The sequence below is a fragment of the Xylocopa sonorina genome, chromosome 5 (assembly GCF_050948175.1).
Source record: "Xylocopa sonorina isolate GNS202 chromosome 5, iyXylSono1_principal, whole genome shotgun sequence".
Classification (NCBI taxonomy): domain Eukaryota; kingdom Metazoa; phylum Arthropoda; class Insecta; order Hymenoptera; family Apidae; genus Xylocopa; species Xylocopa sonorina.
The window spans coordinates 9,957,164-9,976,684 of NC_135197.1; the positions used below are offsets into that span (position 1 = coordinate 9,957,164).

General features: G+C 50.1%; 1 protein-coding gene across 2 annotated transcripts in view; it reads left to right on the plus strand.

Moving 5' to 3' along the window:
• The window catches only part of Nolo (ADAMTS-like no long nerve cord), a 169,142-nt gene that overhangs the window by 68,355 nt on the left and 81,266 nt on the right, over positions 1–19,521 (plus strand). The gene's annotated exons all lie outside the window — the stretch shown is intronic.

Sequence of the window (19,521 nt, forward strand, 5' to 3'; positions counted from 1 at the left end):
ATCCAGAAACCGTTCAAAGGTCTGAACGACGGGTGGCAGTGTTTTAAGACGAGGGCTGCGTAATCGAGCAGGCTGGAAACGAGGGTGAGCGAGACGCGGCGTCGCGCTTTCGCTCGATTGCTCGAAAATCGACGCTACCCCCCCCCCCCCCCCCCCCTTCTATATACCCGCGTGAGCCGCGATGAAGTTTCCGCCGAGGGGTAATCGATCGACGCCAATTTTCCCGACGATTCGATTCGATTCGATATTCCGTTCGGTCGGGGGAGCACAGCGCCGCGTGCATTTCGTTGATTAAAGACGGAAACGGGGCACGCTCGTCGATTCGTGATGCATCTATTTACTCTTTATTGAAATTGGAGTTAGTTTACACCTCAAAGGTTCCCCCGGCATTCTTCCACCAAATAATGAGAGAGTTTTCTATACGTGAGAATAGTAAAATATACGAGGTTCGATTCGAATTTTCATCGAGACGAATGGATTTTTCAAAGTAACTGGCCGCGACCGTAGCTTGGCGTGTTTCTTGGAAGTCGCGGGTTAGTAAAATAAATGTTCATCGGATACGATCTTTGGTTAACGCCAGAACCAACGAAAACTTGAGAGGAATAAACGAGCGCTCTCCTGTAATTGCAACATATGTACGATTTGAACGTTACCGAGTATTTCGAGCAGGAAGCAAAAAATTCGGTACGCGATAAAAATTAATTTGGTCAGCAAGAGGTCAATTCGCTGTTAACGGAGGTCTTCGAGCGTAAAAAAAAAATATAAAAAAAAAAAGAAAAACACGAACCGACAAAGACAATAGAGGAACGATAGGGGGGAAAAAAAGTCGGGTCAGCCGGTGCTTTTTACGAGAGAACGATCCATCGTGGAACACGCGCTTCCACGCTTCCAAACGCGCACAACAAATGTCATAGCAACGATGCTCGTGGTTTTTACGAGGAGCCGGCCATTGTTTCGCTGGATTTACACGAAATCGATAAAAATATGGAACGTCTAGCGTTCTAGAGCCGAGTAGACGCGCGGCAGCGACGCGGGAGCATTGCCTTCCTATTCCAGTTTTCTTGGATGATACACCCAGGTTCCACAGTCGTTCCGCCCTGCTCGTGAACGCACACGTGAACGCGCGTGCATATACTCGCCGATTATTCTGGCGAGGACCGTGCATATAGGCACCGTGATTATTGGCTGCGTGTGTAACGAGAACCAGCGTAGCTATTGTCGCGCGGCGTTTCACTCTTAGACACCTGCTGCCCGGTAGTATTTGCGATTCGAATCGATCGGGTTCGATCGCGTTGTTCCAGGACAATGCGGACGAAAATTCGCTGGTCCCCTCGCCATTATTGGATTATCGACTCCGCGGGGCTCGAACGCGTGCCCTCTCCTCGAGGCATTCAAATCACTCGCCACGATCCTCTCCATCTCTCGCGTTACCAATGTCTTCTTTCAGCGACGTAATTCACGGTTGGGACAATCGATTGGCGAACGACACGCGAGAAGTCTATCATCGCGCGCGCGTACGCAATCCACTGGCACGCGTGCCACGCTTGACGCTCGCGAAGATTAATCCTTTCGTCGGCGACGTGTTAATTAGCATGCGAAGTAAATTCACGGCCGGTCGAACAACAAGCGGCACGCGATAATTAATCGGCCGGTGCGTGGACGAGGACGGGGTGACAGGGCGCGCGACAGGGGTGTTTCCGTGCTCGAGTTAGCTGCACTCGTTCCGCGCAATAATACCAGCCGTAATTTTCTTTCGACGTCGCCGATACACTTTCCAGGAACGCGACCGGCATAACTTCAACGACGGAGGTAACGACCACCGTATAAAGTAACGATCCAGCCGGCTCGAACAAGGATCGCGCGTACGCGAACGACACGCGGGGGCGAGTTTTACGCCCTGTGGGGTAAACAAGTGCGAGTGAATAATCCATTCCGCGATAATGTGCACGGAGGGAGGAAGTTGGTTTTTTTGTTGCCGAACGAACGGATCCAGAAAATCCGTTTCCATCGAATACCGAATATCTTGGGGGTTCGCAAGATTAATGGTCGGTTCATCGAGGGGTTCGTTTTTTCGCGGAACGATTTGAGAATTTCTTTTATTATATCTCGCATTAAAAGCTCGATCCCGTCGATGCTCGTATCGCTTTATTAGAACGGCAACAGTTGCCCGGCGGGGTAAAATGAACGCATCTAATTGTCGCGTATTGAATATCTGGATCCATCGACGCCATCCCCTGGAACGTATAAACGCTAATTAGACTGGTGCGTCGATAAATTAAGGTAATTAAACGGTAATAATTACCAGGGCAATAACTGCCATTAGGTATGCATGGTTTGTCATCGAATCGATGGTATCTACGTATAATGATCACCGGTTACAGTTATAGTGTCTTCGACAGCGCGTCGTATCTCGCGGACGACGCTCTGTGACAGCCACAAAATCAAACCGCTATAACTCGTACTTTATAAACTGGCAACGACCTATCCAACTTTCCACGTCTGCAATTGTCTTCTCTGGTTCCTTCTGAACCGTTCGGACGAAACAATTTTCACGCTAGAACCGATCGATCGAGTCGAAACGACTTCTCGCGAGGGTGCGATGAATTTAACAATTACCAAGCCATGATTAACGTCCAGGATAGAAATTGGCCAAAGTTTCTGATACTTTTCATTGTTGTTTTTGTTCGTTAATTACCGGTGACGTCGAAACTTCTAGATTTTATCTCTTCGTTTTCAAAGCTTCGCGCGCAGTAGCGAACTGCGATAAAGGGATGAAAACGAGGACCACGAGGATCATACGTCAGCAATGGCTCGCTTGGAGAACGCGGGAAACTCACGTTCTCGGGCATTTACCTGATTGCCCGAATTGGCCGGTATTATACCCGCGGTGAATTCGATATTACCCCGATACAGCGCAGCTACGCTGGGAATATGGGTATACATTCGCGCACACGCGTATCGATATCAGCCACCGATGGAAACGCGACGGGAATTCCGTACATTTCCGCTCGATTCCTTAAAAATTATATTCGGCCCAATTTGTGCCGGTATTGCCGTCTTCCGGGACGAAACGCGGCAGATGGTGCTATACGCTCGCACGTGTATCGCGAGATTCGAATCGTCCCCTTCCAGCAGGAAAATCCCGTGGATTCGTTCGATAAGGAAATCTCATCTGCGATCAACGTAACGACCGCCATCTCATGCTCGAGGCATACGCGAACGAATAGAGGACCTCTCGTTAATTCGTTTCTTTTAGCAGAATCGAAGATTCTCATCGACAAGCCAACGTCCCAATTTCTTCATTTGGGACACCAATTTGTTGCAAATCCAATTGCTCTGTCTCGATTTGCCTCGGATCCAAAGTTGGCATCTCGTGTCTAAGAAAGGAAAAGGAGGTCGTTCGAGTTCGCACGGAGACGGTATCAAAGACCTCTGGTTGTTCGACCCCGGAGTAACCGAGAATTCACTTTTACGAACTACCCTCCGCTCGTCCACCAACGTAGTGGGTGCGTTATTTTCCTACGAGCATCATTTTTAACGGTGTACAAGTTTCATCCCGGTCGGACAGCGCGGCCGCGGTTGAAAGTCCTCCGACGTTGAAGGGTTACGGTTAACTTTCGAAAGGCTGAAAGATTCCTCTCGAACCATCTCCGGATGGTAAGTGGATATTGCGCGCGAATTTCGCTGCCGCCGGAGGAAATTGCTCGAGATAGTTAGATCAAGTTTCATCGTATTTTCGACATCGACGTTTCGTTGCGAAGTTGAAAGACTTCTTTGAACGTTCCAAACTTTGACTGTTCTCCGTTAACGTTTCGAAATCGGAAATCCACCCCGTGGATAGCCTCCCCTTCGAGCTAAATCGGTAGCCCATCCGCAACCTCCCAGACGCCGTTCGACTAGAATCAGAATTTTTCGAAGACGAGCGACTTGGGATTTAAATACACCGAGCAGGATGAATGGAAAATCCGTTTCGATCGTGCAAACGAGCCTAACGCGCCTGGAACATCGCGATGGAAGTAGCCGTCGCCTGAGTGCGTGTCCTGTAATTCGCCCGTCCAATTAGCCGGAACGGGTTGCGTGGGATTTATCATCGCGTCGATGCATGCCGCGACAGGTAGCCGCGCAAATAACGGCCAATTAGATCGATCGCGGGACCGGATAAGTCCGGTGTCCGCGATGTATCACGGTCGACGGTTTAAAGACGCGTTTACAGAGGAGGCCAGTGGATGCGGAGAAGCTTGGCGTACGCCTAACGCCTATCCCCTCGATCCCTGCCGTGTCCACGTAGAATCGTATGCGAAGGCTTAAGGTTACATTATCGCGCGGGCAGATGCTCCCGGTGATATATACCGGGCATGCATCCCGGACAGATCGTCGACGTCGATGCTCCTCGACGCTACCGCGCGGTTGATTAACGCGAGATCAAGCCTGTCGTCCGCAGGCTTCCATCTCGGATTAATATCAAATTCCCCTCTGCTCGGGCAGCGGCAGGGCTGCGGATCGATCGGTGGTAGGGCTCGCTTCGATGTTTCGCGAACAGGGTACGCCGGAACTTTAAGCCGGAAGTAGCCAAGTGCTGGATATCAGCGGCTGTTGGATCGCGTCGCGGCTCGAAAGCGATCGTCTCGCAATTTTCAGCTTTTAACGGTTTGTAGTCTTTACGAAGTGGAATTTTTCGAGTAATTATTCGACGATGGGGGTTGCGATGGATTTGTAGGATCTCCTACTCGTATCGAAAGATCGTTTATTCGACGTCGCATCGACGCATCGACAGGTCCGTTCGAGGCACTCTACGCGTTGCCACTCGGCCATTAACGTCAGGAATTTCGTAGCGAAATTTCAGCACCGTTCGGTTCTCCGAGTTGTTCTGAACGCCGGGAACCCGACGCGGGAATCATCGGGAAAAGATAACGCCGGGGGAATTTCATCGGACGCGTCTAACGCAGAGCGGGCGTTGCCCGTTTCGAGATATCATTTGAAGCGGTGCCAGGCTGATAATAAGATTTGCCGCGGTCGACGATTCCCCGCGATGACTTCTCGCGTTTTCATCGAGTTTAGAGCTGTTCCAGAGGGTGGCGGTGCCGCTTCGTGCAGCTTCGTGCGCGGCGGCCATCGATAACGCTGTTAAAAATAAAACTTCCCTCAGAGAAGAACCGTACCGTGGACGGAAAAAATCGAACCGAAACCGTGGAACCCAGAACGTTTCGTACCTGCGATCCATTAGCTGTCTACTTTTAAAATTCTTTTACAGAACGATACGTAGATTCCATTTAGGGAAGAGGATTACGCGTGTGCATAGGAAATCGCGAGGACGAGGGGAAGTCGGTGAAACTCGTTCGCACGAGAAGATCGGGCGACGATTAAATTCGCGGAGAAAACGCGAGGAATAAAGTGATTCGCGGTGGCAAGAATTCATTCACGTTGGCTTTCATCGACCGTTGAAGGGGTCGTTTCGAATGAGATCGCGAATTAATTAGACAGGTCCGAGGCACCGTTCCCTGGCCGGGCACCGGGTCAGGATAGCGCGCGCGCGCGATCCAATTAAAAGTTAAAAACGACCGCGCGCGACTGGCTTCAATTTGTTTTCTTCCCGTACGTAACGAACAAATGTTATTGTTCTTCACGGGCCGGTGCGCGGCTGGCATTTTAATAAGTTCGGCTGGCTCTTGCGCGTCCCGAGGACCGGCGACGCGGCCACGCGTGAACGACTACCCCGTATAAAGATAAATGCAATTAACGAATAGTTTCGACGCTACGTGCTGCCCCGGCGGCTCTAACGGCTGCGAGATAGTTTATGCATACGATATTCGCGGAATTGCACGTTCAACCGCCGGCCAACGAAATATGAAGCTCCGCATTTTGAGCGGGGAATCGTGTTATTAATTAATTAAATAGTTCCGTCGTGCGGTGCCCTGGCAAAAATGAACGCGACAATCAGCTATACGAAGACTCCAATTGTTCGACGATGGATGAAATTTCTGCTTACAGCGTAACTACGCATAATGGCCGCTGAACAGAAATTGAAATTGAATAATCCTGCCGTATCGATCGGATTAGCGGCAAATATGCAGTACGCGTACAGCCTCGTTGCACACCTCATGCCGCGTTGGTATACCTCCGCTGACCAGTAAACTGATAAACACTGTTTGGTGTCTACGGTGTGAAGGGGATTGCCGATCGATGCCATTAAGCCAAAGTACACGATGCCGATCGGTTTGCCGACTGCCCCCTGTCATAGTTTCCAATTTTTTTCACCACCCTTCGCAGCGTCGTATGCACGTCATCGCTCCTTTATCAAACACCTACCAAACTCCAAATCGCTTATACGGAAAATGAAGTAGAACAGAATTGCGGTTTTAGCAATCTTCGAAAATGAAATCGTTTGAGAACCGAAGGGAAGAAAGAATCGCTGATTAACCATTAAAAAATTGGACGATCCCCTGGGAATTATTCCAGGCCGTTGCGAATTTAAAATAAACAGCGGGCAACCCTCGAGGGGGTGGGGAAAGGTTCGGACGCAGCACTTTTGTAGTTTCGTACCGCGAACCACCTACGAAGGGTGGATCCCGCTGGCTGAGGTAAAAGTCCGGGAATGTTGGTGATCGTTAAGACTTTCGACGAGGCAGCGTCGGCTCTCGGATCTTCGACCCTTCTCCGGAGGTCTAACGCGGAAACTTGCCGAACGGATGAAAAGACGAAACCTCCGTCGAGTCGCGGCGGGGAAAAAAAGAAGAAGAAGAAGAAGAAGACCGGACAGCAACCCAGCCGCTGCAGCTGCGAAACTTCTCGAATCTTTTCCCCTGTCAAGTAGTCATTGTTCCGCGCGCGCAACAATGCCCGTTCCTTTCCACGATTTAGCCCCCGCCGCCGTGAGAGGCAAATACCAGATTCTCACGGCGAGGTGAGATGAATTTCGCGACAGGAGCCTCTCGACGTTGCGTCGAGGATCTTCGAAACCAGGAAGTCGTTCCACGAGTAAAACCAAAAGCGCAAAAGAATCTCCAATTTCCCGCGAAGGGGGCAGGTGGAAACGATCGCGTCCCCATATAGAGACCTGGCGAGTACGTTGGCAAAGTTGATTCGATTAAAAAACCAGTCGGTCGCATTGACGAGCACGGCGCACGTGACTCGTTAGACGGTTATCAACCTTTTTCGCGTTATAAAACGATCGTCGACAACTATTTGCTTTCGGATGCCTCTTCCCCGGGATCCCGTGGTCGATACGCAATTAAAACTGCTCGTTAGCCTCGAGATTGCGTCCGGTCTGCGCAAAGCTATCGATACCTTGCGTAGATGGGGGGTGGCGGAACAAAGGTAGAGGGCAGTTTACTAGCCCCGTAACGAGGGAACGATGGGGAGCGTTAATCTTTCATTAACAAATTCCGGCTGCCCCAACTGTTTCCGTTCTTTCCCGCGGATCTTAAATCGCCCTAACGCTTTCATATTTCGTGTCAATTATCAAACTGCGCTTCCGCTGGAGGATATACTCGCGCAATTCGCGCGTTCCACGGATTAACAACAGCCCCGCCGTTGTCTAATTATACGTCGGCCGTTAATTTCGCGGAGCGCGCAACAAGTTTCGCAGTTCACGGGAATCGCGCGCAGCTACAAAATAGAGAGCCTCGATCGGTAGGAAGCCTGCACGAGATACGGTCGCTGGTTCAATCGAAGTATCAGCAATCTTGAGGCAACAGGAACGCGTTAGATTCATACGCTCGACGTCTACAGGTGGTTTACCGCGGTTCCGCGCGCTCGAACAATGCCGATTTATATCGTTCTCACGTTCTTGTATATTTACCGGTCCCGTGGGCGTCGTTAACGCGATCCGCAGCGGTTTTACCCTCCAGCGAAGACAGGATAATCGTTGTATCGGAAATTAATGAAATTAGCCGCGCTTCTGCCCGTAAGACCTGGTCACCCTTCCGGGAAATATTATCGGTATTAATTTACGACACGAGCTATTGTATTTTCCGGACAGACGCCGGGTTTCGATCGGCGAGGGTAATTCCCCGGAACGAATTCGAATCGTCGCAAATTTTCGATCCAATCTTCGCTCTCGAGAGACCCCCGCAGTCGAACTCTGTACGATACGAGTGAATATAAAAAGAATCGAAAGGTAGAAGATACGAACACGAAGGCTACGATTGTACGAAGAGAACGAGCGCGGAGAACATATCGGATTATAGTAAAAGGGGGACGTGAAAGATGGCGAAGCGGTAAATTCACAAGTACAACGAAAAGTAGCCAGGTTCTCCAGACTACATTCAGCAGGCATCGAATAACAGGGAATATTCACAAATCGGAATAATCCCATCGCGAAGATCGTTATCCCTTGAATCATTTACAGGAATTCTTCAAACCCGAACAGAGGGTGTACCCCGCGGTAGGCTCGCGTAAATCACGCGAACGGATAGGGGGAGGCTCGAGGTCGTCGAGCCAGAAAATTCGCGATGATACCCTAGTTTCGACGATGTAACACACATCCCCTTTACCCTCTCCTCCTCTCGTGAGTGATTACGAACGGGTCGGAGGAGATCGATCGACCGTCTAATCGACCAACGCGATGAACCGAATCGCGTAGAGCCGAATAAAAAAGGAAAGGATAGAGCGAGAACGGACGACGGAGGCGGAGGAGGCGGTAGAAAAACGAACAAGCTGCTAATAACGCGAACCCCTCTCGAGTAGATGAATAGACGCGAGTATAGCGGAGGCGTGGGTCGGTACTATCGTGCGCTCGAATCGGAAACCAATTTGAAAGCAATACCGCGCTCATCGTTCCACCTTATCTGATCACACCGGTTCGAACAAAACGTTCTTGGATTTGGCCCTGATCGTTCGACGAAAGCCTGATGACTTAAGCGCCTTAACACCTCTTGGTATTTAAGTCGATTCCTGGGTTCCACCTATCCTGATGGGATTTCCCTCGTGCCACGAGAGAGAAAGAGAAGGAGAGAGAGAGAGAGAGAGACGCGAGCGTTGGCATTCCCGTGGATATTCCTGTTCTTCCGCGCCAGTGTATCGGAAATGTCCGAGATAAACGAATATCTCGGTCGCACATAAATTTCGACGCGGTGGTTACCTTTCGTTTCGTGCTTGTCCCGATCGTCGTACAAAATTCTTCGACCGTAGGCGTACCGTTCGAATTCGATTCCTTCGAGATTTAACGGAGGACGCAACGGTACAAACGCGTGTCGGAGAATTTTACTCGAAATTATTTCGAATCGTTCCGTGGACCGTGGAATACGAAGCTGCATGGGAATAAAGTACGCCGGTCCACCCTCTCGTAAGGGAGGAAAGATAAGACCGTACAAATCTAAACACATGGATATCTCCACCGGGAATCTTTATGGAGGGTTAAACTGAAGCACCCGCGTGCTCTGAAATAAATAAATTTCACAGCAGCGTACGACGAGGAAGAAGCGACGCTCGCCGCAAAGGCCAACTAACTTACACACGCGTATCCCTTAAGAAGTCGTTAAGAAACATCAAGTTCCATTAGGCGGACGCCCAGGGCGCGCGTGCGACGCATCCCTCGGACCCACCCCGTCGCCGGGAAAACACGACAATAGAGCAGGTTATAAATTCGAGCGCTTTTCTCGGCACACTCGAGGGCCAGAAGGACCTCTCGCGCCACGCCCCCCGTTTCCTCCCTGGAAATTGTAAAAAGCCCGCTGGTCGCGCCCACGCGGTCTCCGCTCGGGCGTCAGCGGGGCTCTAATAAATTTCTAATCCGAGTGGGTGATCCCACGGACGAACACGCCGGGGGACACGCCATGTGCAACAGCGAGCGAGAGCGAGAAGACGAGTCCGCTTGGACAAGCCACCTAATTGGCCGTCGAGATTTGTTTCGATTCTCACGGCTTCCTTCAAAAAACCGCCGCTCGAGAATTTACGAGCGGACCACCAGCCCGGATCGTTCCTCGGGAAATTTACGGCGACCCTGCGGAATCGATTTTTGAACGGTCCGCCGATTGAATCTTATAGTTTTCGAATCGGTAATTGCGCCTAGGCGGACGTCGCTCGTTTCTTTCATCGACTGGAACTGCCTGATTTTCCAACGCTGTTGCAACACGCGATGCGTTTGACAAAACGGGACACGTAGTACTTCTACGATAACTTAAACGTATCTAATTTCTATTACAGTAATTGTTCGATCGATAAATGGAAAAAGATCGCAATTTTTCTAACGTATTATTACGTGGTTATATTACCAGTAGTACCAGTCAATGAATCGTCAGACACGCGAGAACATCGATACGTCGCTTAACGCTCGAAGAAGTTAGCCACAATGCTGCGGCGAAACATTCCAATCTCTCTAGCTCGAAATCTCTGTTTCGACGATATACGTGTCGTTATTATTTCCCGGCTGTCCAAAGATATATATCCCTTCGGCTAGGGCCGTTAATGTCTGATTGCGAGCAAGTCCAGCGTACAGTTCTCAGCGTATCTGTACAACCGGTGAATTCCGGCTGAGAAACTACACAAGTTACCATCCCGCTTATCATCCGGCAAATTAATCCGCCGTTAATCGTGGTTTAACGTCCCTCGAAAACTACCCCCGTACGTTCCAAGGGAAGAAAACGATCGCCCGTTCCGCAGCCCCGGCGAGTGCATCGATCAATGGCTGGATCGCTGGCGGAACGCGAGCAGGAAGAAGGTGGAAGCGGGGCATATTTCATCGAAGATCGATCACGCTGCCCGAGACCTCGCCGCTGACTTCCGATTACCTGAGAATTAATTCCATGCCGGGCTGCTCCACTTAAATTCGTTCCATTTTCGAGGTTAACCAGTGGCGCAGGCAGCTCCATTATAACCTATCATTAGCGGATCTGGTCTATGCGGCCTCCTCGACGAACCCACCCCTCGTCGTTCGAGGCTCGGTTCTCTACCCCCTGTTCATCCTCCACACCGGCGCTGCTCGCGCACTCCGCACGGGGATAATTCAATTTACCGGTGTGCCAGCGTGATTAAACGAAACGCTTTTCTTCGACGTCCCTCTCCGTCCGCGGCTGTACACAGAGGGGGGTGCGAACGGGGGATGAAGGTACGCGCGAGCAGCCATCGCGGAGATATAACTGGCTGGCAGGTTGAACCGATGAAAAATACGGCCGGATGTGCGGAGCGACGCGAACCAGATGAAAAGAAAACGGCGTCGGACCGTGGATGCGGACGGGGGAACGAGGTCAAGATGCGTGGGAGAGGAATTGAGAAAATACGAAGGGAAATTGGGAAGCGATGAGAGCCGTTGTACGCGCTTCGAACTGGTTTTGTCGTCCATCGCGGCATTTTTTTTCTGTTTTGTAAAAAAACGAGAATTCCACCGCGATCGGTACTGCTTCCGCGTGAGCGACGAAACGCGAGGACGTCGAGCGAGGAGCAGGAGCATGGAGTACGGGGCGGTGGGACGAAAATGAAAGAGAAGAAAGAGTAACGAAGTAGGACAAGAATAAAACCGCAAACTGGTACAAGGGCTGTAGAGAGGCGAAACAAAAGGAAGTTAGGAAGGAATAAATTAAGCGAGATGAAGAGGGATGTAGCAGCAGGGCGGAGGGAGCTAAGAAAGAAAGGGACGAGTATAAAAGACAGTGGAAGTTGGATATAAAGTTCAGTATATACTTACATGCACGAGGGCGAAGAAAAGTCTTCTTAAGAAGTAAATTTCCGACGGATTCGCAGATCACGGACCGGGCACGAGCGAAACAGAAATATCGCGGGAGCCCGAAATAGAAGAGAAACCCGACGAGGCGTGACGCGAATGGCAATTAAACGGCGGAAAAGTAATTTGTGAAAGTCGTTCTCGATTCTGTTCGCGCAAAAATTAGCCAATTCCACGGGAAGCCGTGGGACCATGATCGGTACAAGGAACGCGATAGATCAACCGAAACTAAACTAAAACCTAGCACGGCGCACTCGTGTAAGCTCTTATCGCGAGCAGGATCATCAAGATCTTATCCACGCGAGACCAAAAGCCCTTCGTCTTCCCGGGACGCGACGCTCTGTGAAATTTATCGCGGGTCCCCGTGGACACTTCCGTTCGCCGTCGAAATTTCCACCCAGCCCTCGCGAGGAAACCACTTTTCGAAACACTTTCCCCGCCGACGTCTCCCCCGACTGCCATCCCCGTAGATCTGTTCGCGGGAAATATCCGGACGGTGGGTTTCTGCTTGGGATGCAGAAACGATCGCGGACGGGGAAACGGACCTGGGACGTCCTCGCGTTCGCACGCGCGGAAACTTCCGCCCGCGAAGTCCGCCGGTACATAATGAAAACCGATACCGCCGCGAGACTATCGTAAATTAAGAGAGTTTCCTTATCCACGTCACGTACCCTTTTCAATCTCTCCCACGCGGTCGCTCGCCCTTCCGACTGCTTGATTCCGCGTGTACCCCTGAATAAAGATCTCCTATCTATCGCTCGAGCGTTCGTTACGGCTTAGATCACCGCCATCCGATATGCAGAATCCGTCTTGGTAACCGAACTAGGCGGAAAGGATCGACGGACTTGTTACACGGCTCCGCGCGTGACCTTCTTCCGGGGGATGATTGGACGGAATCGAAACGAAAATCTGTATACTTAAGAGAGGAGTGGTTTCGTTTCTCGAACGTATGAATCATAACTCGAGGTAGCCATTAGAGGTACTAGACTGGCAAGGGCACTTGACGCTGCTACACACTTGTTCCTACGAGATAACCGGAACACTTGAGATTCCTTTTCTCCCGCTGAATGTATAAACCACCTAAATCTGAATCACCCGAGAGAAAATGTCAACGTGGATACGCTGCGTATAAACTTTCCCCCGGTAACATAGTCATAAAGCCACGAGCAGAGTACTGCACGAACGTGTCCCCATTGGTTCCTCTATGCAGATGCCATAAACGTTACTTTCAATACCGCACGAATCGTTTCGACGTATTCGTACGATTCTCCGCGGAACGACTCTCGCAACGAAAGTATCGAACCCATTCCGCATGGCCTAAATTTCTAACAAGAGGAACTCGTCCGAACATCTAAACCGTATAAAACCTGAGATACAGTTATTTTTAGATTCCAGTCTCGCCTTTTTACATTCTCCCGATCCTCGTTCGTTTGAATCCCTCGTAAAATGCACGAAAGTTTGCCGGTTCCTCTAAGTGCTCGAGACGTTTCGCGATATTAAAAGAAACACCTATCGCAGACTGAAGTGGATCTCATTAGGCGAATCCGCGACGGGAAGTTGAAGATCCTGTCGCGAATCTTAGACGTCTTCGAGGAGGGCAAAACTTATTTTTGTGCCAACGACTGCGCAGCGCGGCGTATTAGAATCAGGAGGATCGATTCGAGAAACGCCGGGAAGTTTGACAGCGAATAGACAGCGATCCTGTCCGATGTATTATTCAGCCGGGAAGCGAGCCGATTGGCCGGAAAATTCACGGGCCACTTTAATTGGCTTAGTCTGAGCAGAGATAAGGGTAAATGAGGTAGATAAGGGTCGTGGGATAATCGAGAGATCGTTGCACCTCTCCTGGTGCTGGCCTGTCCTCTGTTTCCACGCACGGAACGAGAAAGTGAAGGTCCGCCGGAAGATTAGGATTCTGGGAATTACGTGACATTTCATTCGTGGAACGATCGAACGGTGATTATGATAACCGGTGGATAAAGTCCGATTTTCGTTGGAAACGGAACGGTTGGGTATATTCTCAAAATATAAAACAGTTACAGAAAATGTTCGTTCGTTAGGTTTGTATCGCATTGTTTGTTCTAAAAATTGATTAAAAAATATTTTGGGAAAAGTGGAATTTAAGAATTTCAGTTCGAACGACTCTCGAAATTTCATCCCGCATTTAAGAAGCAATAAGATGAGAAGTCCCTAGCAGACACGAAGAACCAGGTTGGAAAGCGTGTTCGAGACGGATCAATCTTATTTTATGGGGATAAGGGACGGAGAGGTGTTTGGGTTTATAGATGGACGGCAGATAGGCGAGGCTGGTTTAACCCTGTTTAAGCGGGAGAAAAACACCTTTACCCTGGGAGGTCCAGGAAGATTTTATCGCGCAACTATTGGGCGTTTAGACGGCGCACGAACATCGAATGTTCGGTATACACGCGTCTAATACGCTCGCGTATCCGACCGCCATAATGTCGGCCAAATGGCGTCATTTGGTTTACGATTAATCGCGCACGGCGAGGAAGAGGGATTCGGTGCCAGAGAGTTCTAAGGTCGATAAAAAAAAACAAGTTAAATTTTGTTGGACAATCTTCAGTTTGTGGAAAATACGAAGGACAATTAAAATGGTATAAGGGAGAGAGGAAAATGGCTTAATAAGATTACCCTATTCGATCCGACAACTAAGGCAAATAAATAAATGGTCGTTAATTAAATGGCAGTGAGGTAATCTGATTAATTTAAACTTCTACGTGGACGGAAGGGGAATGGTTGAAATGGCTCGCGAACCAAGCGAGGATTAACTTTTGCTAATGATATTTTATTAAGGAGGGAGAAAATTGAAGGAAGCGCTGTTCCCATTATGGCGAATAACGGGGTTAATCGAATCGGATACCGAGGGGAAAAATAATTCTTTCGTTCCGTATCCATCTCTTGAGGAACTTCCCAACTCGCCCTTATTCTCCCCGGTCTATTTGTTACCTCCGCGAGTTCCATCGCGTCCTTGAAAAACCTCTAAGTTCTTGCAAAAAATGTTTCCAACGATCCCACCCCTCGCTCTGCTTCCTCGCGTGTACGAATTTCCGGAGACGCTCGAACTGCCGCGTTTATCCAACTCATCGATCGATTTGATATCGAGCCACCGATAATTGCACACCTCATCGCGCGGCCTTTTAATCCAGCGGCCCTCTTAATCAACCCCTAGGAACCGTACTCGCCGACAGGAAAAACAAGCTGCCGCGGTCGTCGTTGACCCAGATTCGCGAATTTCTTCAAGGGAACTTGAATCCCGCCGGCGTGACGGCCCGTTAATTAGTAACCGTCCGGCGAGCGTTTCGGAATCGATGGAAACAATTACGCCGGAACAGTGGTCGGGGGACGCTTAAGTAGCTCCCGGCCATTTATCAGCGGCCCCTCGCACGCTTTTATGCAATCACGCGTGGCGGTGCAACTTGGAAGGCGGTGGTAGCTGGCAGCGCGCAGCGCATTAAATCAATCTCCCTACCAGCGCCGTTTCTCGCTCGGAGGATCCATCGTTGCGAGAGCGTCGGAGGGATCGTTTTTCATTAGCGTTCGAACCGGGCGTGTTTGATTCATACCTGGGGCGCCGCGGTAAAAAGCGTTGATTATCGCCAGCGAGCACCATCGGCCTCGAGTACGCGACCCACCCCCGGAGGGGAACACACCCGTGTCGTTGAAACGCGATCGAGCGATAACCGGGCTTCTTCGTTTACGCCTGCACGTTGCGCGAATTTACCGCGATAAATCGGGAATCGATTCGCGAGGCGCACGCCACCCGAGTTATTTCGAATCGAGCCTCCTCCTTTGAGCTGGTGTTTCGTTGATGCAAGTCGCGGGAATTAATAAATACCAACGGGTTCTTTATCTACAATGATGCGAATGCATCGTACGAAAACTGGACCATAAATCTCCATAGATACGTAAGCGGTCTTATCCTGTTTGAATATCATCGCCACGTGAGAAATGACAACGAGGATATATTGCGGCCATCAGAGTTGATATCGGCCTCTACCAGCTGCAGATAAATACAGGGTGTCATCGTGCATCAAGATCCACAATAGAATCTTGTGAAATAATGCGACTGTCGTACCATTCAATCGCGACGTTTTAGAAGTGAAAAAAAGAAAGAGGAGAAGTATTCTCGAGAAATCGTCCGCCGGAAGAGTAGTTAAAAGTCCACAGCTGTTCGGAACACCCGTCTCACAGCGAGACTACCTGCAATACGCGAAGCCACCAACCGCGATCATAAATAAAGAAGTTATCTTAAGCGATACAGGGTGTGGATCGAGCGCGTAGCATTGTTCAGAGGCGTGACGGGAGAAAGATTAGGCCTTACCTCGAGGAGGATCTAATCTGTCGACACGGGTCGCCTTTTAGCGTGCTCGAATCCTCCTCCGTCCTGCGATATTAATTTAACGACGGCGGAGAAAATGGATGTTATTCACACGGAGGCGCAAAGTAGCGTCCCGTGTTCCTCCGGTATCTTCCGTGGCGCGCCTCGTTCGGAAAACGCCGCGGAACGAACCCCCCTGCGCGGGCCACGTAATCGAATATCAATTTTTCTCCGACGATAAAGCAGCCCTTTGATTGACGAGATAAATCGCCGCCGTATCCCCCCGGGGCGAACACTGAAAAATGATTCTGTCCGTGAAACGTTTACGACCACCGATGATCCGCGCGCCGTATCCTGGATGCACGCCGCTCCTCCAGTTCGCGCTGACGCCGATCGCGGACCATCTTCGCCGCTTCCTTTCAACGAAGCCAACCTCTTCCTCGATACTTTTTCTTGCGGTACTCTTCTGTCAATCCACGGTTGCCACAGAGTTCTTCTACTACCCCTTTTAAAAGCGTTATTACTATCGTTGCCGTATAGAGATAGGGTGCATATTTCACGAACGCGAAGTTCAGTTATTCAAGACGTACATTTTGCTTCGACGCTGCGCGTCCAATGGGAAATAGAACAAACAGGGCTTCAAAGGTTCGCTGAAAGTGGAATTTGCATGTATCGATGATGAGCCATCGATAAGCAGCCAAGCATCATCGACGAGACACGCGTTGTTCCGCGCACGAGTGCATCGCTTCCTAAGAGAGACGCGCCATTACCCAAAGAACGGAATTTCAATCGATGACGCTTATATTCGACACTCCTTATATTCCCCCGCGTCGAGGTATGCAATTTCGGGCGTCGCGTTTAAGAGACTCGAGAGCCACCGATAGATAAAGAGAAATTTCATGGAGCAGTCGGATCCACCGAGGAGAAGTCGATAACAGGTGTGACGGGTCATTAATCGAGCCGCGATCGATTCAATTAGCGAGGCGTTTTTGATCCTGCCCACCCAAGGAAGTTCACGGAGTCGGTGTCGAGGCGGAGCGCGGCGATTCAGGTCGCGTCGAGTCGGGAGACTAAGTTAATTACCAGAATTAATGCGGCCTGGTGGCGTTAATCCAGGCGCGGCACGCGAGCCAATCAAGGGGCCAGATAAGAATTAAACGGTATCGAACGCAGACGCCTCGTTAGCCGGGGCCGTGCCGGGCATAAATTCCACCACGGGTAAGTCGGTTCGTTTCCTGGCCCGATCTACGTACGCGTATGTACACTCGAATCCGTATCGCCGCGTATTTCAATTGGAATCTCGGTTATTCATCGATATTATTGTCCATTGGACGCGAGCGTAAGCGTGACGCGCATACGTCACGTTCTCCTATCGGTCCTCGACGCGTTTCTCTTAACCCGTTTATCAAAGTATTTTTCTGGTATTTTTTTTTTTTTTTTTTTTTTTTGTTAGGCACCTAATCGCTGGAATAATATCGAAGGGCTCGTGAATTCTTCCATTTGATCCGCTGCATCATCGTTTCGTACTCGAGGGGAATAAAAGGGGTGGGATGTTTCACAGTACGAGAGATAAACGAGGAACAGGATGATCTTAATAATTGCCGACGAGAAGCATTTGTCGTCAGCTAGGAAATGTATATTAACGGAAGTTGAGGTATAAAAGTTAGCGTGTCGCGTTTGTTAGCGTACTCGAGGTACTCTGCGACGGTAAGCCCGTGAGAGGGTTAAGTGGGAAACTTCGGGGGCGAGCTCTGACGCTCTTACAATTAAATTCTCGAACGACGTTGTTTCTTTTCGTCGGCCGGTCGCGTTCCGATAATTATGAATAGGAAAGTTGCACGCTTCGAATCGCTAAAGTAGCAATCAGCTCTGTACAGTTTTGGGAATGAAATTGATTTAACCGAAATCACCGGGGCTAAGTAATGGCATTACCTTAGCCTTTAATCTCCGGGGGAATAAATTAAGTTCTGTATGAGTTACGCCTTTGAAGTCGAAGGCGGGCATGTTTGTCGCGATTAAACGATAGCACCGGTCGAGCACCGCGTATTACTAGCAAGATAATAACGGTGATCGGTTAATCGATCGCCGGCCTCGATCACTATAATTTTCTGCTTTTTTTCCTCGTCCAAGGGTACATTGTACGCGCTCGCCGGCGTACGCCCTAGGTGGTCGATTGGCTAATCATAATGATCGCAGGATGAATAATGACTTTCCAGTTTCAATAGGAAGCCCCTACCAGCCATTACGACTTGATCAATTTCCACCGGGGATTACGCTCTTCGTATATTTTGAAACTTCCTCGTTCGATATCTTTAATGATCGCTCGAACGGCCACGGGCAAACGTCGAGGTTCGTTTACGTAACCTTAACGATCCCATTGTGACCTAATTAATAGTCGCGAAACTTGGAACGAGCAGGAAGGACGCGTTGAATGAAACCAATGACGTCACCGACATCTCTCCCCGTTCGTTCTCGATGGATCATTCGAATCTAATTCCCGTGCATTGTACCGTCCTCGGTTACGTGATCCCAAGAATGATTTATCGGTTCGAGTGATCGCGAGCGAGGTTCCTCCCGAAACTCGTGACTAGCCCAAGGTTAGAAATGGTACGTCGTAAAGGATGGTTAGAATGTAATCGTGCCGACTAATAACAAGCCGATAAACACGCCGTCATGATCGTAAAATCAATGAGGCAACGGTATCTTTGCCACGTTGTACTAATCCAGCACGTTGTACGAGTTCATTTTCTGAACGCCCGGGGCGCCTATCGTTAACCTTTAATTACAGGGCGGCCCGGGCGTCTGAATTTATCGCTAATAACGCGCGTCGAACGTTAGACGCGATCCTCCGCGTGACACGTACTTCGCCTCCCTCGATCCTTCGCCCCCTGCCAAGGAATCACCGACTGTTCTCAACTTCTTAATTCGGCGAACATAACGGCCGTATCGAGAACTTGGAACAGTCGCACGCGAAAGATATAAAACTACCCAACAAGTTCCACCTCTTCGAGCTGAAACAGGTTACGTCGCGCGTTAACAAGTTCCCAGCCTCCTTAAATTTCTCGCGGCCCGGGAAACTCGAGGGTGTAGTCCCGAATCGTTCCGTAATCCCTCGCGAGACGCTATCGTCCCGGAAGGTGTTATTTAAACAACCGAAACGGTGGATAGAATCACGAGTGGGGCGGCAAAAATTCATGACCGCCTCGGAATATGGACGCTTCCGGTCCCCAGGGGGAATCAACGACGCGAAACACGTCGGGACGGAGGTGTACGCGCGATGAAAAAGCGGCCAGGCCGCGGACTCGTTACGAAAGTTCCGGCTCTGCGCGGTAATACCAGAAAGTGGGTGTCCGTTTTCGGGGCGGAAGTGCAGCTACAATTAAATTGCGCCGCCCTCGTTCGCCGGGAGATGCTGCGCGTCCCTTCGTCCCCGTTTTACGCGGAGAATCGTGCGCGCTATTTTTCTGTTCCATCGACCGTGCGATCAACCAACGAAACGGCATTTTTTAATCGAAACGATGGAAGC